Raw genomic sequence first — 26,353 nt, 5'->3', positions numbered from 1 at the left:
AGAGGACCTTTGGGACATGAAATATAACAATATTCGTATCATAGGAATGCCAGAAGGTGAAGAAACTGAGCAAGGGATAGAGATCCTGTTTTTGAAGAAATAATGGCAGAAAACTTCCCAAACCTAGGAAGGAAAAAGTCACATGAGTTCAGGAGACACAGAGAGTCCCATGCAAGAAGAATCCAAACAGGACAGTGCCTAGGGACATCATAATTAAAATGCCAAATATTAAAGATAAAGAGAGAATCATACAGGCAGCAAGACAAAAGTAATGTGTTTCCTACAAGGGACCTCCAAACAGGCTGTTAGCTGGGAGCAAAGACTGAAGACATCATAGAAGGAAGTCAAGCAACAGAGCCTAGGTAGCGGAGATGGGCGGGAGAGAAGCGGCAGAGAAGGCCGGGGTAAGAACCACAGAGAAGGGCGGGGTAGGAGCCGCAGAGATGGGAGCGAAGCCCTATTCGTACAGGAATCCTCCTGCAATGGGCCTCTAATATATGAGAAGGGTGGGGTAGGAGCCAGAGAGAGAGAGAAACATAGGCATAAAGAATAAAAATGGCAAAAATAAGTACCTATCAATAATAACATCAATGTAAATGGATTAAATGCTCCAATAAAAAGGCATAGGGTAGCTGAATGCATAAGAAAACTTGATGCCTACCAGAGACCCACCTTAGAACAAAAGACTCACACAGGATGAGAGTAAAGGAATGGAAAAGAATTGTCCATGAAAATGGAAATAGAAAAAACACACTGGAGTGGCAATACTCATATCAGATAAAATAGACTTCAAGATAATGGCTAATAAAAGAGAAAATCAAGATCACTACATAACATTCGAGGGACCAATCCAACAAGAGGATAAAACACAGGTAAATGCATATATACCCATTATAGGACCACCTAAATATATAAAAAAATCTTCTGGAGGATTTTGAGGGAGAGATCGACAGCAATACAGTCATAGTAGGTGACTTTAACAAACCACTGACTTCACTGGATAGACCATCCAGGAAAAAAAAAAAAAAAAGTCAACAAAGAAACAGTCTAAATAACACAGTAAATCAGATGGATTTAACTGACAGAGAAGATTTCACCACAAAGCTTCAGAATATACATTCTTCTCAAGTGCATATTCTCAAAGATAGATGACATGTCAGAATGCAAAACAAGTTTCTACAAGTTCAATAAGACTGAAATTATATTAAGCATCTTCTTAGATCACAATGGCATGAAATTAGAAGTCAACTAAAGTAAAAACACTCGATTTTTTAAAAAATGGCAGCAGAGTAGATGGACGTGTCCCAAGCTTTTTCCTGGAGCAGAAAGAATGAGCAGCTGAAAGGAATAATATCCACCTCAAATTGGCAAAGAAGACTCTGCTGGTGTGACAATTTGCAGCCGGGAAGGGCAGAGGATCACTGGAGAAAGGTAAAATAAAGAATCTGGGCAGGAGAGTCTGCCAGACCTCTGAGCCCAGAGGGTCAGAGTGAAACCGCATGGCACCAAGCTGCGTCCCTAGGGACAGGCAAAGCATCTGACTGTGGAAAGAAGGTCCACAGGACTGCTGGAGGCAGGGGATTCTAGATCTGGGTCCACAGGCAGATCCCAGAGGGGGCATCCTGAAGAGCTGACCAGACCGCACAGTGCTGGGAGGAGAGGAGCTCACAGAGGCACAGTCTTTCCCCTCTCTATGGCCTGGGCCTTTCTTTACGGAACCTAGTTCATAGGACTTTGCAGATACAGACACTTATCCCGTGGCTGAGGTGGGGGAAAATGTGCGAACTTGTGGAGTCTGAGGAGAGGCTGGGGAGAGGAGGGGTTCCAGGAGAAGTGGCAGCAAGTCTGGCGCTGAGTCATACCTGAGCCCAGGACCTGGGCAGCCATTTTGTCCTGAAGAGATAGCCCCGCCCTCCAGTCTCCAGGCAACCAATACAGCCACACCCAGATACTACCCTGAATAATACAAAGGATTAAAAACAAACAAACAAAAAATCTGAATAGTCCCTGAAAGTCCACAGGGAATGGCTTAAAGAGAGGCCTTCAGTCCCTGCAACAGGAAACTGAGAAACCACAGACAATACAGAAGACTGGGATCTTAAGCCAGCCAAAGAATTGACATTTCACTTTTTCATTTTTATTTTATTTTTTATTATTATTTTGTTATCTCTTTTTTCTTCTTTTTTCTTTTTTTCCTTTTTTTGTTTTTTGCTTTATCTTCTATCTCTTTTTACATTATTTTTCATCACTCTATTTTATTTTGTTTTTATTTGCTATTTTTTTATTTTTATATATTTTTTTAAATCAATTTTTTGTAAATTTATTCTTCTTCTTATTTTCTTCTCATTCTCTTTCTCCTTATCCACTCATCCCTTTTCTACTTTCTCTATACTGAATTGAGGTCCTCCCCATACTCATCTAATTCTTAATCTTATTTTCTGTATTTAAACTCAGCTTCTACAGATTCTGGCCCCATCGTCTTTGCTGGGTGTTTAGTGTTTGTATTTTTTTGGTTTATCTATTGGTTCTGTGGTGTTTTCTCCATATATATATATATATATATATATATATATATATATATATATATATATATATATTCCTTTTTATTCCTTTTTCTTTACTCTCTTATCTTTTTTTCTTTCTTCCTTATCATTTGTGCTCTCTTTTACCTCCCCTAATTCTCTTTTCTCAGGTGATCACTTATATTGCGGTTATTGGTGTCATGAGTACATTCATGCTTTGTTCCCTTTGTGTCATGTCTTTTCAAGGTGAATTTTATCCTGTCTGGCCAGTGTGTTAGAGAGCAAGCCACACAACCAGACACCTGGAGAGGAAAATCCATCCACGAACGGGTCAATAACACTTCAGACCCAACTACAGAGGCAGGAAGAATGCAGCAGTGAGGGAGAGAGCGTGAGTGAGGGAGGGAGCATAAGAGAAGTGTGTGGTTGTGGGGTGTGTGTGTGTGTGTGTGTGTGTGTGTGTGTTTGTGTGTGTGTTTGTGTGAGGCACAGTTAGATCCCACAGGACATTTGGGGGAAGGCTAACCGGGCTAGCCTAACTAGGAAGTCTCTGCTATTGTTGCAAACAGTACCGGGAAGCCGGCTCTTCCTCATAGGCCTAGCTTTTTTGAAGGGGAGAACTGTTGTAACTGGGAGCCCAGCCTCACCTCCATCCAGGGTGCCTTCAGATAACTCCTGGGACTCTACAGCCACCCCTGCTAGGGACCTTCTACCTCGACTGTGTTCCCACGGTCATTGAGTCTCCAGCCACTTTTGAAGTGTACTCACCTCTTACCGGCCCAACGCTTTAGCCCAGGGCACTCCAACCATACAAGCAACAGACATGTGCACAGCCCACTCCTGTCCAAGGAGCAGCAGCCATGCAAGCAGCCCACCCCAGGACTAAGAGCAGCACCCTCATGTGGCCTGCCCCGTCTAAGGAGCAGCAGCTGTGTGAGTGGACCGCTCCCCCCAGTGAAGAGCAGCAACCATGGGAGCAGTCTGAGGAGCAGCAGCCTCACGAGCAACCTGCCCACGACTGAGGAGCAGCAGCCCCGTGCAGCCCGCCTCCATCTGAGAAGCAACAGCTGTGTGCAGCCCACATGCTACACCTGTCTGAGGAGCAACAGCTGCATGAGCAACCTGGCCCGTCCGAGGAGCAGCAGCTATGTGAGCAGCCCGCCTCCGCCCAAAAAACAGCAGCTCTTCAAGCAGCCCGCCTACATCTGAGGAGGAGAAGCTGCACAAACAGACCTCCCCCATCCAAGGAGCAGCAACTGTGCAAGCAGCCTGCACCCATACGAGGAGCAGCACCCCTGCAAACAACCTGCCCCTCTCCAAGGAGCAGCAGCCTCACGAGCAGTCCTCCCCATCCAAGGAACAGCAGCAGTGCACAGCCAGCCCCCGTCCAAGGAGCAGCAGCCACGTGAGAAGCCTGACCTCATCTTAGGTACAGCAGCTGTGCGAGCAGCCTCCCCCCACCAGCCAGAAGAGCCACCACTGCTGTGAACAGCACCCACCAGAGGAGCCACTGCCAACGGAGGAGCAGCCACTACCACAACTCCCCAAGGAGTAAACACAGTCTAAGGAGCCACTGCCACCCATGGAGCAGGCCCTACACAACTTGACATCTAGATCAGTCGGTGAGATAAAAAATGGGTAGACAAAGAAACCCCCAAAGGAAAGAAAAGGGCAATCGCCAGAAAAACAGCTCAGTGAAACAGAGGCATGCAATATGTCAGGAAACGAATGTAGAATAAGGGTCATCTAGTTCATAAACAGGATGGATGAAAAAATCAATAACTTATGTAAGAATCAAGAAGCAATGGATGAAAAAAATCAACAACTTATGTAAGAATCAAGGAGAAATGAAGAGTGATACTGCAATAAAAAACACCATGGAAAGTTTCAACAGTAGACTAGGAGAAGCGGAGGACCGAATTAGCGAATTAGAAGACAGGGAAGCAAAACACACCCAAACTGAATTGCAATTGGAGAAAAAATTAAAAGACAGGAGGAGAGCCTAAGGGAGTAATGGGACAACATGAAACAAAGCAACATACGAATAATAGGGGTGCCAGAACAATAGGAAGAGGAACAAAGGTTAGAAAACCCATTTAAAGAAATAATGTCAGAAAACTTCCCTGAGGTGGGGAAGAAAAAAGTCACACAAGCACAGAGAGTCCCAAACAAGATAAACCTGAAAAGACACACACCAAGACCTGTCATAATTATGACAGCAAATGTTCAGGACAAAGAGAGAATCTTAAAGGCTGCAAGAGAGAGACAGAAAGTTACGTACAAGGGATCTCCCATTAGATTATCAAATGATTTCTCAACAGAAACACATCAGGCCAAAAAAGAACGGAAGGAAATTTACAAAGTGTTTCAAAGCAAGGGACTGAATCCAAGAATACTCTATCCAGTGAGGCTATCATTCAAAATTGAAGGGGAAATATAGAGCTTCACAGACAAAAAAAAGGCTAAGGGAGTTTATCACCAACAACCCAGCAATGTAAGAAATGTTAAAGGGACTGGTGTAAAAAGAAAAAAGGTAAGAAGGAAAGCAGGCACAAAAATAAAAATGGCTACAAACAAGTACCTTTCAATAATAACTTTAAATGTAAATGGAATAAGTGCTTAAGTCAAAAGAGATTGAGTGGCTGAATGGAAAAAAAAATAACCCATATATATGCTGTCTACAAGAGACCCACCTCAGAACAAGGGACTCACACAGACTGAAAGTGAAGAAATGGAAAAATATCTTTCAGGCAAATAGAAATGAAAAAAAAAAAAGCTGGGATAGCAATACTTATATTTGATGAACTAGACCTCAAAATGAAGGCTATAACAAGAGATAAGGAAGGCCACTTTATAATACTAAAAGGACCGATACAACAAGAGGATATAACCCTGATAAACATATATGCACCCAATGCGGGAGCACCCAAATACATAGAAACACTCTTGGAAGATATCATGGGAGAGATTGACAACAATACAATCATAGTAGGAGACTTTAATACACCACTGACATCACTGGATAAATCCTCTAGACAAAAAACCAGCAAAGAAACAACAATCCTAAATGACTCACTAGATCAGATGGAATTAATTGACATCTTCACAACATTTCACCCAAAAGACTCATAATATATGTTCTTCTCAAGTGCACATGGATCATTTTAAAAAATAGGCCACATATTGGGTCAAAAGCAAAGTCTCCCCATATTCAAGAAGACTGAAATGATATCAAGCATCTTCTCAGACCACAATGACATAATATTAGAAATAAACTACAACAAAAACAATCCGCCCTAACTGGTTTGGCTCAGTGGATAGAGCGTCAGCCTATGGACTGAAAGGTCCCAGGTTCAATTCTGGTCAAGGGCATGTACCTTGGTTGCAAGCACATCCCCAGTGGGGAGTGTGCAGGAGGCAAATGGTCAATGTTTCTCTCTCATCGATGTTTCTAACTCTCTATCCCTCTCCCTTCCTCTCTGTAACAAATCAATAAAATATATTTTTTTAAAAAATCCAAAAAAGTCAAATACTTGGAAGCTGAATAGCATGCTATTAAACAATGTTTGGGTTACTAAAGAGATCAAAGAAGAAATTAAAAGCATCCTGGAAACTAATGACAATAAAACACAACAATCCAAAATCTATGGGACACAATGAAAGCAGTCCTGAGAGGGAAGTTTGTAGCTTTACAGGCTTACCTCAAAAAAACAAGAAAAAATGGTAGTTAATCATCTAACTCTACATCTCAAATAATTAGAAAGAGAGCAACAAGAAAACCCCAGAGTGAGCAGAAGAAAGGAGATAATAAAGATTAGAGCAGAAATAAATGACATAGAGACCAAAAAAAAAAAAAAAAAAAAACAATACAAAAGATCAATGAAATCAAGAGTTGGTTCTTTGAAAGAATAAACAAGATTAATGAACCTCTAGCCAGGCTCACCAAGAAGCAAAGAGAGAGGACCCAAATAAATAAAATCAGAAATGAAAGAGGCGGAATAACAACAGACCTCACAGAAATACAAAGATTGTTTAAAAAAATACCATGGACAACTCTATTCTAACAAACTAGACAACCTGGAGGAAATGGACATATTCCTAAAAAAAAAAAATTACATCCTTCCAAAACTCAGAAAGATTCTAAAAATCTCAATAGGCCAATAACTATGGAAGAAATTGTAGCAGTCATCGAAAAGCTTCCAGCAAACAAAAGCCCAGGACTAGACAGCTTCACATGGGAGTTTTACCAAACATTCAAGGAAGAACTAAAACTTATCCTCCTCAGACTATTCCAAAAAATTCAGGAGGAAGGAACACTTCCAAGCTCATTCTATGAAGACAGCATTACCCTAATACCAAAACAAGGTAAAGACAACACAATGAAAGAGAATTACAGGCCAATATCCCTCATGAACATAGATGCCAAAATCCTCAACAAAATCTTAGCAAATCGGATCCAGCAGTACATCAGAGAGGTCATACACCATGACCAAGTAGGATTTATCCCAGGGATGCAAGGATGGTACAATATCCGCAAATCAATAAACATGATACATCACATAAACAAATTGAAATAAAAAACCACATGGTCATATCAATTGACTCAGAAAAAGCATTTGACAAAATCCAATACCCTTTCTTGATAAAAACTCTCAGCAAGGTGGGAATAGAAGTATCATATCTCAACATAATAAAAGCAATATATGGCAAGCCCACAGCCAACATCATACTGAATGGGCAAAAACTGAAACCATTTCCCCTAAGAACAGGAACAATTCAGGGATGCCCACTCTCACCACTCCTGTTCAACATAGTACTGGAAATACTAGCTATTATGATCTGACAAGAAGAAGAAATAAAAGGATCCAAATTGGAAAAGAAGTAAGACTGTCCTATTCACAGATAACATGATACTGTACATAGAAAACCCTAAAGACTCTATCAAAAAATTATTAGACTTAATAAATGAATTTGGCAATGTAACAAGATACAAAATCAATGCCAAGAAATCTATGGCATTTGTATACACCAATAATGAACTTACAGAAAAAGACTGAAAAAGCAATCCCATTTACCATTTCACCAAAAAAATTAAGATACCTAGGAATAAACTTAACTAAAGAGGTAAAAGATCTATACATGGAAAACTACAGGACACTGAAAAAAGAGATAGAGGAAGACATCGACAGATGGAAGAATACACCGTGTTCATGGATTGGTAGTATCAACATCATCAAAATGTCCATACTACCCAAAGCAATCTATAGATTCAATGCACTCCCCATTAAAATACCAATGGCATATTTCACAGACCTAGAACGAACTTTCCAAAAATTTATCTGGAATAAAAAATGACTCTGCAGCAATCCTGAGAAAGAAGAACAAAGTAGGTGGGATCCCAAAACCAGATATCAAGCTGTATTACAAAGCCACTGTTCTCAAAACAGTCTGGCACTGGCACAAGAACAGACATATAGATCAATGGAATAGAATAGAGAACACAGAAATTGACCCAAACCACTATGTTCAATTAATATTCAACAAAGGAAGCATGAACATACAACGTAGTCAAGACAGTCTCTTCAATATATGGTGTTGGGAAAATTGGGCAGATAGATGCAAAAAAAAAAAAAATGAAACTAGACCACCATCTTACACCATACACAAAAATGAACTCAAAATGGATAAAGGACTTAATAACATGAGAGACCATAAAAATCTTAGAAGAATCCATAGGCAGCAAAATATCTGATATATTTTGTAGCAATATCTTTACTGATACAGCTCCTAGGGCAATGGAAACTAAGGAGAAAATAAATAAATGGGACTACATCAAAATAAAAAGCACAGCAAAAGAAACCATCAACAAAACAACAAGAAAGCCCACTGCGTGGGAACACATATTTGTCAATGTTATATCTGATAAGGTCCTAATGTCCAAAATTTATAGATGTATATTTGTTATACATCTTAACAAAGAGAAGATTTAAAAAAAATCCAATCAAAAAGTAGGCAAAGGACTTAAATAGACACCTTTCAAAAGTTGATATACAGAAGGCTGAGAGACATATGAAAAACATGCTCTAAGTTGCTAATCATCTGAGATATGCAAATCAAAATGACAATTAGATAGCATCTCACACCTGTCAGAATAGCTGTCATCAACAAATCAACAAACGACAAGTGCTGGCAAGGATGTGGAGAAACAGGAACACTCATGCACTGCTGGAGGGAATGCAGATTGCTGCAGCCAAGGTGGAAAATGGAATAGAGTTTCCTCAAAAATTAAAAGTGGAACTCTCATTTGACCCAGTAATCCCACTTCTAGGAATATATCCCAAGAAAATAGAAACACCAATCAGAAAGAACATATGCACCCCTATGTTCATAGCAGTGCAATTTATAATAGCTAAGATTTGGAAACAGCTTATGTGCCCATCAGCTGATGAATGGATTAAAAAGCTGTGGTACATCTACACAATGGAATACTACACTGCTGTAAAAAAGAAAGAATTCTTACCACTTGCAACAGCATGGATGGACCTAAAGAGCATTATGCTGAGCAACATAAGCCAGTCAGAGAAAGATAAATATCACATAATCTCACTCATTTGTGGAATATAAAGAACATTATAAACTGAGGAACAAAAATGGATACAGAGACAAAGAAGCAATGAACAAACTGTCAAACTTCAGTGGGAAGACAGGGGAGGGGTGGGAGTGGGAATAAGAGATCAACCAAAGAACTTGTATTCATGCATATAAGCATAATCAATGGACACAGACACTAGGGAGGTGAGGGCATGTGCCAAGGGGTGCGGATAGCTGGGGGTAAGTCAATGGGGAGAAAGGAGACATATGTAATACTATATGTAATACTTTAAACAATAAAATAAAAATTTTTTTAAAAAAGCTATGGCACATTTACCCAATGGAATACTACCTGGAGGCAAAAAGAAGAAACTCTTACTATTTGCAACAGCATGGATGGACCTGGGGAGTATTATGGTAAGTGAAATAAGCCAGTCAGAGAAAGACTAGTATCACACGATGTCAAGCATATGTGGAACCAAATAATCAAAATAAAACGATGAACTCATTGAACACAGGGACACCAGTTCTGGTCCATCTGTGCCAGACGAATGAGCACACCAGTAACCATACCTAAGGGACCTGCAGTTGGCATTGATCTTGGCATCACCTATTCTTGTATGGGTGTATTCTGGCATGGAAAAGTGGAAATAATTGCCAATGATCAGGGAAACCGAACCACCCTGAGTTATGCTGCCTTTACTGATACTGAGATTTATCAGTGATGCTGCAAAGAATCAAGTAGCAATGAATCCTACCAACACGGTCTTTGATGCTAAGCGCTTGATCGGATGTAGATTTGATGATGCTGTTGTCCAGTCTGACATGAAGCATTGGCCTTTCATGGTGGTGAATGATGCTGGCAGGCCCAAGGTCCAAGTAAAATACAAGGGAGAGACAAAGAGCTTTTATCCAGAAGAGGTGTCATCCATGGTTTTGACAAAGATGAAGAAAATCGCAGTAGCCTACTTTGGAAAGACTGTTACCAATGCTATTGTCACAGTACCTGATTACTTCAATGAATGTCAGCATCAGGCCACCAAAGATGCTGGAACTATTGCTGGTCTCAATGTACTTAGAATCATCAATGAGCCAACTGTTGCTGCTATTGCTTACGGTTTAGACAAAAAGTTTGGAGCTGAAAGAAACGTGCTGATCTTTGACTTGGGAGGTGGCACTTTTGATGTGTCAATCCTCATAATTGAAGATGGAATCTTTGAGGTCAAATCTACAGCTGGGGACACCCACTAGATGGAGAAGACTTTGACAACCGAATGGTCAACCATTTCATTGCAGAGTTCAAACGCAAGCATAAGAAGGGTATCAGTGAGAACAAGAGGGCTGTCCGTCGCCTTCGTACTGCTTGTGAACGTACTAAGCGTATGCTCTCTTCCAGCACCCAGGCCAGTATTGAGATTGATTTGCTCTATGAAGGAATCAACTTCTATACCTCTATCACCCATGCCCAATTTGAAGAATTGAATGCTGACCTTTTCTGTGGTACCCTGGACCCTGTAGAGAAAGCCCTTCAGGATGCCACACTTGATAAGTCCCAGATCCATGATATTGTCCTGGTGGGTGGCTCTACTTGTATCCCCAAGATTCAGAAACGCCTACAAGACTTCTTCAGTGGAAAAGAGTTGAATAAGAGCATCAGCCCTGATGAGACTGTTGCTTATGGTGCAGCTGTCCAGGCAGCCGTTCTCTCTGGAGACCAATCTGAAAATGTCCAAGATCTGCTGCTGGATGTCACACCTGTTTCCCTTGGCATTGAAACGGCTGGCGGCGTCATGACAGTCCTGATCAAGCGCAACACCACCATCCCCACTAAGCAGACGCAGACCTTCACCACCTACTCCGACAACCAGCCAGGCGTGCTCATCCAGGTTTATGAAGGTGAGTGTGCCATGACCAAGGATAACAACCTGTTTGGCAAGTTTGAACTCACAGGCATACCTCCTGCACCTCGTGGTGTTCCTTAGATTGAAGTCACTTTTGATATTGATGCCAATGGCATCCTCAATGTCTCTGCTGTGGATAAGAGTACAGGAAAAGAGAACAAGATTACCATCACTAACGACAAGGGTCATCTAAGCAAGGAAGACATTGAGCGCATGGTCCAAAAAGCTGAGAAGTACAAAGCTGAAGGTGAGAAGCAGCAGGACAAGGTGTCTTCCAAGAATTCACTTGAGTCCTATGCATTCAACATGAAAGCAACTGTTGAAGACGAAAAACTTCAAGGCAAGATCAATGATGAGGACGAACAGAAGATCCTTGACAAGAGCAATGAAATCATCAACTGGCTTGAGAAGAACCAGATTGCAGAAAAGGAAGAATTTGAACATCAGCAGAAAAAGTTGGAAAAAGTCTGCCACCCCATCATTACCAAGCTGTACCAGAGTGCAGGAGGCATGCCCGGAGGAATGCCTGGGGGCTTCCCTGGTGGCGAGCTCCTCCGTCTGGGTCTGGCGGTGCCTCCTCTGGGCCCACCATTGAAGAGGTTGATTAAGCCAGCTTTGAGCATAGATCTAGCATTGTTCCACACAAAATATTGAAGGACCCAAATTTGTAGCAAATTCCATGGCAGTTTTAAAAGTTGAGCTGCTGTATAGCAAATAACTGGGCATTCTTGATACTTGAACATGGACTGTGCACAGGGAAAGGAAAAATAATGCACTTTATAACTGCATTGTAAAGTGAAAAATGCAGCATCTTAAATAAAACTATTTAAAATTGGCACCATAAAAAAATAAACTGATGAAAAAAATAGATCCAGAGGCATAGAAGCATGGAACAGACTGACGAATTTCAGAAGGTGGGGGTGGGGTGGGGTGGGGTGGGGTGGTGTGGAGAGATTAACCTGGAAAATTATAACCCATGAACAAAGACAATAGTATGATGAAGGCCTGGGAAGGGCAGGTGCGTGCTGGAGAAAAAACGACAACAAAAAGAAAAACAACAAAGGGGACAATCATAATAATTTCAACAATAAAGATAAATTAAAAACAAACAAAAAATTAAAATGTGTTTGCTTTTTTGACATAACATCCATTTTATTATCATTTTAATCTTGTGTAATGCCTCTTTTAAAAGAAGATATGCTACAATGGTCCCTAAGAAGATGAGTCCAAGTGCTAACCTGCAAAACCTGTGAATGTGGCCTTATTTGCAGATGTAATGAAGGACCTCAAAATGAGCTCATCCTGGATCGTCAGGGTGGGCCCAGAAGCCTGTGACCAGTGTCAGTGAGGGGAGGTGCACAGAGAGGGCTGTGTGAAGACAAAGCAGAGATTGGAGAGCTTTAGCCTTAAACCAAGAGCACCTGGATCCACCAGGAGCTGAAAGAGTCAAGTGAAGAGCCAAGCCTTTGGCCCTAACACCTTGATTTCACAGGTCTCACTTCCATAACTGACAAATAACAAATTTCATTGTGTAAGTCACTGTGATTGGGGTAATTTGTTACAGCAGCATTAGGAATCTAATACAAATGCTAGAGAAAAACAGTTTGCTGAAGCATTCAATACTTTGCTATAGGAGATATATACCAAAAACCAATTTCTTGTTTGCATTAATTCTTGCTCTGACATTAAAGAATACTAAACAATATACTTGGTTTTTCCTTCAAGTTCTTATGTCAAAAACAATCTCATTATTGACTGCCATTAGAGGTGGCAGAGAAAGACAGTTTTAGAAGGAATCTTTATCTTCAAATAAATTTCAAATTCTTATGGGGGTGGAATGTTTCTAACCATGTGATTATTTTGACAAGCACACTTAAGGCATTTAAAGGAGTTTTATTTTTAGCTCCATATCTTTACATTTCAGGCCAAGATAAAACATGAAGAAAGGGTAAAATTGCTATTATCCTTCAAGAAATAGAAGACACATTCTCCTCCATACATTTAAATTGGTTTCTTCATATTTTACATTGTTCTAAAGCTTGCAGCTACCAAGGAACAGAAACAGCACTTCCCTCCTATAAAGCATCACAGAGTCCCCAACAAGGAAAGCATCCTATGTGATTATAGGAAAATTAAACAATTATACTTTCAATTGATCCTTACAATGTCCCAGTGTGGTAGTTCAATATTATCTCCAATCTCTTGACAGATGAAGAGCCAAGGTGTTAAATTATTTTCCCCAAAGAATTGTGGCTCAAGAAACGGCAGACCTCTGCCTCCCAGGCACCTACATTAAACACCAGGTCCTTGTGTTAACTTACTCATCCACATGGATCACTTGCCAAATCAAATCTTCAGAGAGTTGCTGTTTGTGCTTAAACCAAAGCCAAATGTGGGCTGGCTCCAGAACAGCGTTGGTGGCGACTCATTTGCAGTTGTGTGTTATCAAAGCCAGAGAAAAGCAAACCTGGATTCCCCTAATACCCCACAACGGGAAGCTACTCAGAGGCTTAGATGCCTAAAATTGCCTATTAGACACTCATTTGTTCCCTTCTTATAATGTAACTCAGTCTGGAATGGTAGCACAGCCAATTGCTGTCATCACATTGTAGATTTCGTTGGTGTTCTCTTAGAAAGATGAGGCATGGTGTTGCTTAAGAGCAATGGGGACTGCTCTTGAAGAAGATTGAATAGGGAAAGGTCAAAAAGGGTAGTGAGGATGCTGAAACAAAACAGAGAGGAGAAGCAAATATCTTGAAGAAAGAGCTCCATTTAAGGGGAAATTTTTTCATCTAGGTATTTTAGATTGGGCACCAAAATATGTCAGTGGTACATGATAGGTACTTCCTAGGTACCTGCTTGGTGGCTAGTTTTGCTAATGCTATTGGTGCTCTGTAGATAGTCCATCAGATCTGGCCTTGGTAGTGCACCAAGCTGACTTCCAACTGCCATCATTTCATTTCTGTGCCTGGGAACATTCTCTGGTAGCTGGGAGTCCTCTTAGTCAGCATCAAAAAATTAACACCCCTTCCCACTGTTCGCATCCCCCAGGCAGCCCTTAAACAGAGACTTATAGGAACTAATGCATAAAACACTGGCTCCATCATACCCCCAGCTGTGTGTCTGATGCTGGAGTACATAGAACTCCAAAAGGATTGAACTTTGAGTGACCACACTGGTTATTTGCTTCACAATGCACTCCTTATTTTATTTAATTACTTACAGGCCTTCTTTCCCCACTTCCTCTCCTACAGATGTTTCCTGAGCTCACCTCCAAAGTTGCACTTGTTTCAAAGTCTGCTTATGGCGAAACCAAAGAAAAAAATTAGCAAAGTTATCTTTCCTCTGACTAATTGACAGCTGGCCTTCCATGCACAAAGGTTTTCTCTGTCAGGAGTGTTATCTTATCTTCTAAAGGAAAGATCAGCCAAAATAGTTATCCTGTCTAAATACATAGTTTTCTTTTGGGCTTGTGATTTGATTGTTGACAGAGAAATACTTTTAGATCTATCATTTTAAATATACCAAATAAAGAAAAGTATGTCAGGGTGTCAAGGTGGTATTAGCAGGTGCCTTGTGGGGTCTCTAACTCTCACCCCTGCCCAGTAATATCAAGGAATCCTGTCCTGTTCCAAAAGAGGCCAAATGAAGAACCCGACTTTCATCACTATCTGACACCCTTTATCCCTCACTGGAGTGGTGTCAGATGAGCCCTACTAAATTTAAATCAGTTCCTGAATCTTATAATATCCAGATTTCAATTTAAAAAATCACTTGTCAGATAAAACATAAAAAATTTCTCAACAGACATTGACACCAAGGTTACACAGATGTTAGAATGACCTGACAAGGATTTAAAGCAGCTATCATAAAAATATTTAATGTCCAATATGGAAAGAAATAAATGTAAAAAATAGAAAATCTCAGCCCTAGCCAGTTTGACTCAGTGGATAGAGCATCAGCCTACAGACTGACAGGTCCCAGGTTCAATTTCAGTCAAAGGCACATGCCTGGTTGCAGGCTCAATTCCCAGTGAGAGGGCATGCAGGAGGTAGCTGATCAATGATTCTCTCTATCATTGTTTCTATCTCTCTCCTCCTTTCCTCTCTGAAATCAATAAAAAATATTTTTTAAAAATAGAAAATCTCAGAAAAGATGAAGAAAATATAAAGAAGAACCAAAATAAAAGTTTAAAACTACAAACTGTAATAGCCAAGATAAAAAGCTCAATGATGGGATCAACAGCCAAATGGAGAAGAAAGAAGAAATCATTGGTAAACATGAAGATACAATAATAAAAATTACCAAATCTGCACAACAGAGAAAGAAAATAGGCTAAAAAATTGAATAGCGTCTCAAACACATGGGATTATAACAAAAGATCTAACATTTATGTCATCAGAATCCCAGAAGGAGATCCGTAAGAGGATGGGAATGAAAAAAATATTCAAAGAAATAGCAACTGAATATTTCCTAAACTTGGCGAAAAGTATAAACCTTCAGATAAAAAGTGATAAATCTTCAAATGGAATAAAACCAAAGATATCCATGCTAAGACACATTATAGGAAAACTTTTGAAAAGTAAACACAAAGAAAAATATCAAAAGCAGCCAGAGTGAAATGATACATTACCAACAAAGGAGAAAACAATTCAAATAACAAAATTTCTGACCAGAAATTATGGTGGTCAAAGGAAGCAAGACAACATTTTTCAAGTGCATAAAGAAAAAAAAGCTGTCAATCCATAATTCAATTTCTGGTGAAAATGTCCTTCAGGAAAGAAGGGGAAATCCAGATATTTTCAGATGATGTAACATTAAGAGAATTTATCACCAACAGATCTACCCCCAAAAAAGAAAAAAATGGTTAACAGAAGTTCTCTAAAGAGAAAGAAAATAATTTGTAAAAAAAAAAATCTTGGAGCATCAGGATGGACAAAAGAAAATGTAAAATCAAATATATGAATAAATACAATAGGATTTCTTTCCTTACATCTTTTAAATTATATTTTCTAGTGGAAGCAAAACTTGTAACAATGTCTAATATGGTGTTTCACTATGTAAAAAAAATATTTAAGGTAATTGTAAATGCAGGAAATATATATGATATGAAGGGAAAATAAGATTTCTACACTTAATTTACACTGATAAAATATCAATACTAGTAGAATTTGACAGATATGTACCTTCAATGTAATAGCTAAAGTAATCACTAAGTAAGTTATAAATGAGATATACTCAAAAACAAGATATACAAGTGAAAATAAAATTCTACAAAAGTGTTAGTAATAAAAAATTAAGAAAAGAGAAACAGAAATAAAAACCAAAGATAATAAACAGAAAACAAAACATAAAATCACAGACTTAAGTCTTCACATTTCAATAATTACATTAAATGTAAATAGACTAAATATACCAATTAAAAGTCAGAGATTGTCTACAAGAAACTTACTTCAACTATAATCCTATATAATAAAAGGGTAATATGCAAATTGACCCTAATGGTGGAACGACCAGGAACAACCAGTAGCTATGACATGCACTGACCACCAGGGAACAGACACTCAATGCAGGAGCTGCACCCTAGTGGTCAGTGTGCTTCCACATGGGGAGCGCCGCTCAGCCAGAAGTCAGGCTCAAGGCTGGCAAGTGCAACAGAGATGGCGGGAGCCTTTCACGCCTCTGCAGCAGTGCTAAGGATGTCTCCTGAGGACTCCCGGGCTGCCAGAGGTTATGTCTGACTGCCAACTTCAGCTTGATCCCCCAGGGAGCTGTGGACTGTGAGAGGGTGCAGGCCGGGCTGAGGGACCACCCAAGTGCACAAATTTTCATGCACCGGGCCTCTAGTGGTATACATAGTTTGAAAGCAAATTGATGAAAGAGTATATGCCCTGCAAACATTAACTGAAAGAAAGCATCAGTGTCTATATTAATATCAAATGAAGCAGCTTTAAGAGCAAATAATATTATCAGAGACAGAGAGGAACATCACATAATAGTAAGAAAGTCAACCCATGAAGAAGACATAATAATCCTAAATGTGTGTGAACCAAATAAAAAAGCTGCAAAATTTGAAAGGAGAAGCAGTCAAATACACAATTATCACTGGAAACTTCAACACCTCTCTGGAATTGAGAAACCACTAAACAGAAAGTCAAAAAGGATTTGGAAGAATTCAACTATTTATTAATCAACAGGATCTAATTGACATTTATAGAACACTTCACCTCACAATAGCAGAAAACATTATTTTCAAGTACCCAAGTACTAAGTACCAAGATGGATCATATCTTGGACCATAAAGCCAGCAGCAACTAATTTAAAATTATTAAAATCACGTTATATGACCATAATGGAATCAAGCTAGATAACAATGACAGAAATATAACAAAGATATTATCACAATGTAGAAACTAACCAAAATACTTCTAAATATACCTTTAGCCAAAGTGTAAAAAAATAAATAAATACATTGAATTGAATGATAATAAATATACAACTTATCAAAATTCATGACATGCAGCTAAAGCAGTAGTAAGAGAGAAGTTTATAGCACTGAATACATACATTAGCATAGACAAGATCAACATCCAAAAATCTACTATATCTCTCCATACTAGCAATGCAGACATGGGATTGAAAAAATGAAAACATGATATTTAAAAATAAAATTTTTAGAAATAAACTTAACAAAAAACCTGTCCTAGAAAAACAACAAAATGCTGAGGGAAGAAATCAAAAGAAAATGTAAAGAAATTTCCATGTACTAAATTTATAGATTCATGGAAATCTCGACATAGTAAAGAAGGCAATTTCCTTCAAATTGATGTACAAGTTCAACAAAATTCCTATCAAAATTTCAGGAAGAATTTTTGAGATAAACAAAATTACTTTAAAATCTTATATGGAAAGGTAACAGAAATAGATTAACTGAAATAATTCTGAAAATGAAGACTAAAGTTGGAGGAATCACTCGACCCAGTTTTAAGACTTATATAGCTACAGTAATCAAAATTGTGTGATATTGGGAATGGTAACGATAGATAGATCAATGGTTCAGATTAGTCCAGAAAACCCAGAAATAGTCCCATACAATTATGACCAACTAATATTTGACAAACGTGTAAAAACAATTCTATAGAGGAAGGTTAGACTTTTCAACAAATTGTGCTGGAGTAATTGGATAAAACAGGCAAAAACATGAAACTCGACCTTTATTTAAAAATTAAAGTAGATCTAAATGTAAAGCATAAAATTATTAAACTTTTTTTAAAAAATATTTTTATTGATTTCAGAGAGGAAGGGGAGAGATAGAAACATCAATGATGAGAGAGAATCATTGATTGGCTGACTCCTGCACACCCCCTACTGGCTATTGAGCCTGAAACCCAGGCATGTGCCCTTGATCAGAATCGAACCCAGGACCCTTCAGTCCACAGCCCGGCACTCTATCCACTGAGCCAAACCAGCTAGGGGGGCCTGAATTTCAGAGTTTCCCGTCTCATGATAGAAGTTTGTACTGTGATAATTGGCATTACGGTATCACCTGGCACTTAGGATGCAGGACCCAAAAAAGGAAGTGGCTCATGCGAACTGGAGACAAGAAGGTTAGGAAAGAAGACTAAGATGCCAATAACTTAGGGAGGAAAGAAGAGTAGAAGCCAGAGGTGCTCAAATTTTAGTTTACTCTGTCCTCAGTGTCTCAGACATTTTTCAAGGGCCTCAAAGGTTAAAATAAATGTAATAGTTTGGTTCCTCCTATTAATTAATTGGGCTTAAATAACTTTAACAGTATGTATATTCTAATAGCTTGATGCAGCCCATCCTCATCCTTCCTGGATTCCAAATTTTGGAATTCTATGTGCTACAATGTATTTGTAGCACCCAGAAGCAATGCCGATGGCACCGACGTGGTCATTTTCAGATACACAGTGATCAAAATGTTGATTCCTGTGACACACATGTTTCCAGTTGAGGTTAAAAAAAGGAGACGTTCTTTCTTCTTTGTTTCAACTCTCATACTGTAAACAAATGTCTTTTTGTGGTCTATTAAGCACCATATTTCTCACATTTTTGTGCTTTTGGCAGGTGATTTTACTGGAACACCTTGAGCAGGTGATGAAATGCTGTCTGTTCCTGAGCACAGAAGAAAACACGTGTGTCAGGTCCGCCTCCTCCAAGCGTGTTACAGTGCTGCCAGCTGGGAGCTCAATACTAATGTGTCCACAGTAAGTAAGATGTCCATAAGCAGAAACACTAGTAGAACAAGATTGTGACTTGGTCAATGGATTGAAATGCTGTGATCAGGAGCTTGCAGAATCCAATTCAGTATTTTCACTGGGAGCAATGATTCTGTATTTGCTAATTCACTGTTGCAGGGAACATTCTAGAGCAGTGGTTCTCAACCTTCCTAAGGCCGCGACCCTTTAATACAGTTCCTCATGTTGTGGTGACCCTCAACCATAAAATTATTTTCGTTGCTACTTCATAACTGTAATTTTGCTACTGTTATGAATCGTAATGTAAATATCTGATATGCAGGATGTGTTTTCATTGTTACAAATTGAACATAATTAAAGCATAGTGGTTAATCACAAAAACAATATGTAATTATATATGTGTTTTCCGATGGTCTTAGGCGACCCCTGTGAAAGGGTTGTTCAATCCCCAAAGGGGTCGCGACCCACAGGTTGAAAACCGCTGTTCTAGATCATGACTACTACAAATAACAAGAATCAAGTGTAGCTATTTTAAAAGCAATACATACAAATTGAAGGAAAAATACTTTTGCATCATTCTTAAGTACCCAAAGTTATTTAATAGTGTATGTGCCCAGAGAACACTCACAACTTCTCAAACTTGGAACCAGATCGAACACAGCTGCCCTCATTGCTGGTTAGACTATTTTCACATGGCATTTTTTTTAATTGACTTCAGAGAGGAAGAGAGAGAGACAGAGAGATAGAAACATCAATGAGGAGAGAGAAGATCATTGATTGTCTGTCTCCTGCACGCCCCACACTGGGGATCAAGCCCCTCAACCCAGGCACTTGCCCGGACCCAGAATGGACCATGACTTCCTGGTTCACAGGTTGATGCTCAACCTCTGAGCGACACCAGCCAGGCTTCACATGACACTTTTAATCTGACAACTGTCAGAAACACAGTTTGAAAGAGATGACATCGTCAGTAACAACATGGGACAAGCTAACACTGCAACTGTCATACTGCACTATCCCACAGTGTTGCCCTAAGCAATTTAAAATGTCCTGAAGCTTCTCAGTGAGCTCGCTGTGGCATCTGGGCCCACCACACACTGTGTGAGAGCCATGGATCGAATTAAAGAAAGAAGAAAGGCAAAGAAACAATATTCTTTAAAGAAATAATGAAATTGGTAATTTTTTCAATATGAAAAAAAATTTGCATATTTTTTGCAAAAAATGAGGCTGGAAAATGAGGCTTGAACTAGCAAATGAACACTTTAAACACCAATTTAAGAGTTTAGCTTTTATTCTGAAGGTATTAAAGAGCCAAAGACAATTTTAAAGGGGGGAAGGCAGACTGGCAAATCTGTATATAGACATGTTTATATGATTTGTAGATATATCTGTGCATAGAGATAAACATATATATTTGCATTTATTTACATATATGAATAATATATATTATATATGCAAGCAAGTGCATAAATAAATACAGATTTAGGGAATATGTATGTATGTACAAGTAAGTTTTACAGTTGTTCTGATGGAAAATAATACAATTAATAAATAATGATACAAGAATAAACTCTGCTCTTTGTAATATTTTAAGCAATAAAACAAAACTAAAAAAATAAAAATAAATAAATAAAGAATAAACTGTTTTGCGTACTCACAACTGTAAACCTGCTGCTTTTTGTCCCACCCTGAATTTATGTATGCATGTATGGATTTTAGGAACACAATATGGTGGCCATGAAGGATGACTTGAATTATGTAGAAATTAGAGGTAGAAAAACCAGACTGTACAACAGTTTTGGTGAGAGATAATAAGAATCTGATCCAAAGTGATAGAAGTGAAAAGAAATATATATTTTTTTTGGTAATCCTCACCCAAGGATATTTTTTCCATCTTTTTTTAAGAGAGTGGAAAGGAGAGAGAGAGAGGGAGAGAAAGAGGGAAAGAGAGAGAAAGAGAGAGAAAAAGAGAGAAAGAGAGAGAGAGAAACATCTATATGAGAGAGACATATGAATTGGTTGCCTCCCACATGCATCCCGACCAGGATAGGGGATTGAACTTGCAATCCAGGTACGTGCCCTTGACTAGGAATCGAACCTGAGACCCTTCAGGGTGCAGGACAATGCTCTAACCACTAAGCAGCACCTGCCAGAGTGAAAAAAAAATATGTTTAAGAGATAGTGCAAATATAGGAGTTAAGGAATTTAATTATCTGTTAGGGATCAGACATGTATGTATCTTGTTTGATTTACAGCTTCCTAGGTTGGGTAACCAGATAGAAGGTGATGCTTTTAGCCAAGCTCTATTACGATTTGAGTTTGAAATTCTTTCCACTAGTGTCAGGTGAGAAGAATAAATTAATGCTCAGTGTTAGTCCATGCTCCAGTTAACATGTAACACTACTGCTGAAAGGCATCACTGTTTTATTTTTCTGCCAATGCTAAACCATATTGAGTACTGAAGGTCTAAAATGTTGTTGCTTTTAGAGTTTGAGAAGCCTATACTTGTTCATTCCAGACTATTTTCAGATTTTCTTTTTAAGTTGAGCTTTACTAAATCAGATCTATGCCCCTTGGTAAATACATTCAAGCAGGAGAAATGCCACAAAGGTTACATTTATTACCCATCTTCTTTCAGAACCATGATCACTGCTCATTAAAAGCATAGATGGGGCTTCCTAGGGAAGAAGTAGACTTATCGGGGGAGTGATTATTAGACACTGAATGTTTGTGTTTCCCCAAAATCCATACGTTGAAGTCCTAATCCCCCGTGTGATGGTGTTTGGTGGCTGCCCATTTGGAGGTAATTGAGTGCAGAGGTCATTAGTCAGTGTCCTCTTCCTCACTCCACCTGTGAGGACACAGCAAGGCCACTGTCTGGGAGCCAGGAAGAGTCCTTATCAGGAACTGGATCTCCCAGCACTTGATCTTAGACTTCCAGCCTCCAGAACTGTGAAGACTAAATTTCTTTTGTTAAGTCCCCCAGTCTCTGCATTTGTGTTAGGGCAGCCTGAGCTAACCAGGACAAGGATAATGAGTTTCTCTGTGGGGCTGAGGAGTTTTAGGTGCCAGCAGGCAGGTGCCTGCCTGGACTGGCCTGGAGCAGAGGTCAGTGAGTGCCTCTTGCTGGGGAACATCATCTGCAAGCGCTGCTGGTGCTCTGAGGATGGGTGCTGCAGTCTTAGAGCCCGCCCCTGAGGAAAGCCTCCGGGAAGGGATGAGTTGAGGGAAAGGACCCGATTTTAGAAGCAAGAGGACAGCACAGTCAGGGAAAAGCCACACTGTGCCAAGCTGAAAAGTGAAGGTGAAGACAGTTAGCATGGTCATTAGGGTTCCACCTAGCAAATATTTACAGATGGGGAACACAGCAGATGACGTCCTTGCTTTATTGGTCCAAGCAGGGGAAAGAGTGCCACAGAAAGTATATCATTATACTTTAAAAGTATGTACTTCCTGTGCTATTTAATAAACGAATCACATCCACAACCCTTGCTACCTGCTGCTCCCTCCTGTCCGGAGGCTCCAGTGGGTTTTGCTTCATTACCTCCTTAGTGAGGCTTTCCCTGACCAGCCTATCTCCCCCCTTCTCCGCCTTCCCTGTTTTGCTTTTCTCTGTTGCTCTTTTTATTGCCTAGCACACTATATAATTATGTATTTATTTGCTTATTGTCTGTATGCCCCATGGGGCCTGAGATTCTTTGATTACCTTTCCCCTGTGTTTCCCGGCACCTAGATCAGGTCTGGGCATCCAGAAGACACTCAATAAATTGTTGGATGTAATTACAGTTTTGTTAAGGGCAACAAAAGGAAAGCACTCAGTGCCATGAAGTTATATTTAAAAGGACTTAACACATCTGGGGTATCAGTAACTTCTTTTCTGAGAAAATGCGATTTAAGCTGAAATGTGAAGGAGAAGAAATGAGCTGGAGGAGGCAGAGGGCAGGAGCCAGGCAGGAATGTAAAATCTTTTTCTTTCATGTAATATAATGCAGCTTTCCTTGGCAATTTTGTTTGGTTGTTTGTTTTTGTTGAATTTTAAATTGAGAAATTTATGGCTATCTAAATTGTGCTATTTCACATGTAACTTATAATCAATCCCAATCATGTAAGGATTCTCTTCTGGGGCATGTATTAAATGTAAACTGCATAAGGTAAAACCTAGAAATATGTAAATTTGTTTGGGAGAATAACTTGAGCTGAACAAGAGAAATATCAGATAACCTAGTATTTCTTTTAAAACATCAATAAGTAGGTCCTTTTTAAAAATTTAGTTCACAGTTTTCACTTTGTATTCATGCTTCTGATGTCTCGTGTGTGTCCCATTATTATCCATTCATTTATACAACCAAAGCTATTTCCTACCATTTCTACCACTGACTGAAAACAATTTAAATTGCTATAGGATTTTGACTTCTGAAATGGCATGGTGTTTTCAACTCAAAATGGTTAAGGTTTTGTGAGAGATGAAAAAAAAAAAAAAAAGGTTTTGTGAGAGATGTATAACAAACCGCAGAGCTAATCAATGGGAAGAATACCCAGCAGTTGAGGTAGATATTAATTAACTATGTTGCTAGCTTGTTCACAACAGGTCTTCGAAACAATAATCAAAGAAATATCACAAAGGGGCTGTTTGTTCTTGTAGGTCTATTTTTAAGAGGAAATGCCTTCGCTAGTCTTCAGTGTGTATTCAAGTCCTCCCAAGGAAGGGCATGGAATCAAGTGTCCTCCCGGCAGCTTTCTGATAGGCCTTCCCTCTCTGTGCATGGAAATAAACACAGAGCACCCAAAGGAGAACTCAAAAGGCTATTTATTCAGAGTTGGCTAAAGCAAGGAAGTCAGTCACCATCACTTGCACTTGGTAGAGACCAAAGCAGGCAGCGTAATGGGAAAGTTTTGTGGTGTAACAAAGAGAAGGTTTGGGTGCATCCTCACTAGAGACTGTTGGCCAGGGGAAGCTATAGGTGGGTGTATGCATTTACCAGGGCTTCCATAACAAAGTACCCCAGATTGGGAGGTAGAAATTATTGTCTCACAGCCCTGGAGCCTGGAAGAGTCAGATGAAGGTGCTGGCAGGGCGGGTGCCTCCTGAGGCCTCACTCCCTGGTTTGTGATGGCCATCTGCTGGGTGTGTCTTCATGCTCTTTCTCTGTGAGAGTATTCCTGCTGTCTCTCTGGGTCCTAATCTCATCTTCATAGAGGGACAAAGTCAGATTGAACTAGGGCCACTCTAATGACTTCATTTTAACCAAGCCACCCCTTGAAAAGCCCTAACTCCAAAGAGTCATATTCTGAGGTACAGACAGGGTTAGGATTTCAAAATATGAATATTTAGGGACAGAATTCAGTCCATAGCCATGGGCTAACTACAAATGGGGCATCCTTGGTGATTGGTCAGGGACTGTATTTGGCTTTCTATGCATGGTCTTAAGTTGGAAGTGGGGCCCACAGTACAGAGACTGCAGCTGGGCTTCCTGGTCTGTTTTCTGCAGGTCGTGGGTCAGTTTTATTGTGACATGTGGTCTGGTTGTGTTGTTGGTTTGTCTATTCAGTCTCACCTGGAAAAAAATAGAAGGTAGTAAGAACAAGGACCTTTTCTGCTATTGACTTCTATGCCTTTAGATCCTAGAACTGAGCCTCACAGAGAGCTGGCACTCAACAAATAGTTGGTGAAGGGATAAATTCAGGGTCAGAAGGATCCTCAGAAGCAAGTAGTCTTATAGACCTCTCTTCCCTCGATAACTATACTTTCTTATCTATAAATGGGCATAGTCCCATACTTTTAATAGCAGGTATTGTTTCTTGAACAGTTACAGTAGTTATGTGCCACTTTACAATGGAAAACTACCTGAGAAATGTGTCCTTAAGTGATTTTGTTGTCGTGGAAACATCACAGACCTACATGGAGCAGCCTGCCACACACCTAGGCCACACGGTACAGCCTATTGCTCCTGGGCTACAAGCTGGCACAGCACTCTACTGTACAATAGAACACAAGATTAAATCAAGCACAAGAGAAAATGACACAATCGAGGCACACAGTAAACAATAGATGTATGAGGCTTCTGTCAGCATACTGCTGTAGAGCAGACTAATCCTATCTAATAGCTAGAGGCCTGGTGCACAAAAATTTGTGCACTGGCAGTGGGGGGTGTACCCAGCCCCACTTGTGCCCTCTCACAGTCTGGGATCCCTCGGGAGATAACGACCTGCTGTCTTAGGCCCGCTCCCGGGTGGCAGAGGGCAGGCCCAATCCCTAGGTGCAGACCCTGGTCAGGCTCAGAGCAGGGTCGATTGAGGAGTTGGGGTACCATCCCCTGTCATGCACAGAGCAGGGCAGATCCAGAGGTTGCAATGCCACCCCCAGTCACGCTCAGGGTAGGGCCGATTGGGGGTTGGGGCACCAACCCCTGTCACACTCAAGGCAGGGTCGATGGGGAGGTTGCGGTGCCACCCCCTGTCACGCACAGAGCAGGGCTGATCAGAGGGTTGGGGAGCTCCCCCTTGTCACACACAGAGTAGGACCGATAGGGGAGTTGGGGCAGCGCCCCCTGTCACACACACAGTAGGGTGGATCAGGGAGTTGGGGCACCACCACCTGTCACCCACAGAGCAGGGTCGATCAGGGGGTTGGGGCACTCCCCCCTGTCACACACAGAGCAGGGCCCATGGGGGGGGGTGGGGCCCCGCACCCTGTCACACACAGAGCAGGGCTGATCAGGGGGTTGGGGAGCTCCCCCCTATCAGGCACAGAGCAAGGCCGATCAGGGGGTTAGGGTGCCTTCCCCTGTCATGAACAGAGCAGGGCGGATAGGGAGGTTGTGGTCCCACCCCCTGTCACACACAGAACCGCAGGGCGATCAGGGGGTTTGGGCACTGCCCCCTTTCACGCTGCTCCTGGGGCCAGGAGGCCTGGCAGCTCCACTAATCCCAGTGATGGGAGGCCTCACAGCTCTACTTGACACAGGGGCAGTGAGGCCTCGCTGCTCTGCTGATCCCAGTGCTGGGAGGCTCTGCTGATCCCGGTGCCAGGAGGCCTTGGGGCTCCACTGATCCCAGGGTGTGAGGCCTCGCAGCTCCACTGATCTCGGTGCTGGGAGGCATATTACCCTTTTACTATATA

At 40.5% G+C, this 26,353-nt stretch overlaps 1 pseudogene; it reads left to right on the top strand.

The window, feature by feature from the left end:
* Nucleotides 1-9,642: 9,642 nt before the first annotated feature.
* Nucleotides 9,643-11,867, top strand: LOC132230635 (heat shock cognate 71 kDa protein-like; annotated as a pseudogene).
* Nucleotides 11,868-26,353: the final 14,486 nt, after the last annotated feature.

Source organism: Myotis daubentonii, chromosome 3 (assembly GCF_963259705.1).
Source record: "Myotis daubentonii chromosome 3, mMyoDau2.1, whole genome shotgun sequence".
Classification (NCBI taxonomy): domain Eukaryota; kingdom Metazoa; phylum Chordata; class Mammalia; order Chiroptera; family Vespertilionidae; genus Myotis; species Myotis daubentonii.
The sequence above is the reverse complement of the archived record's forward strand: the minus strand, read 5'-3'. Positions and strand labels throughout refer to the sequence as shown.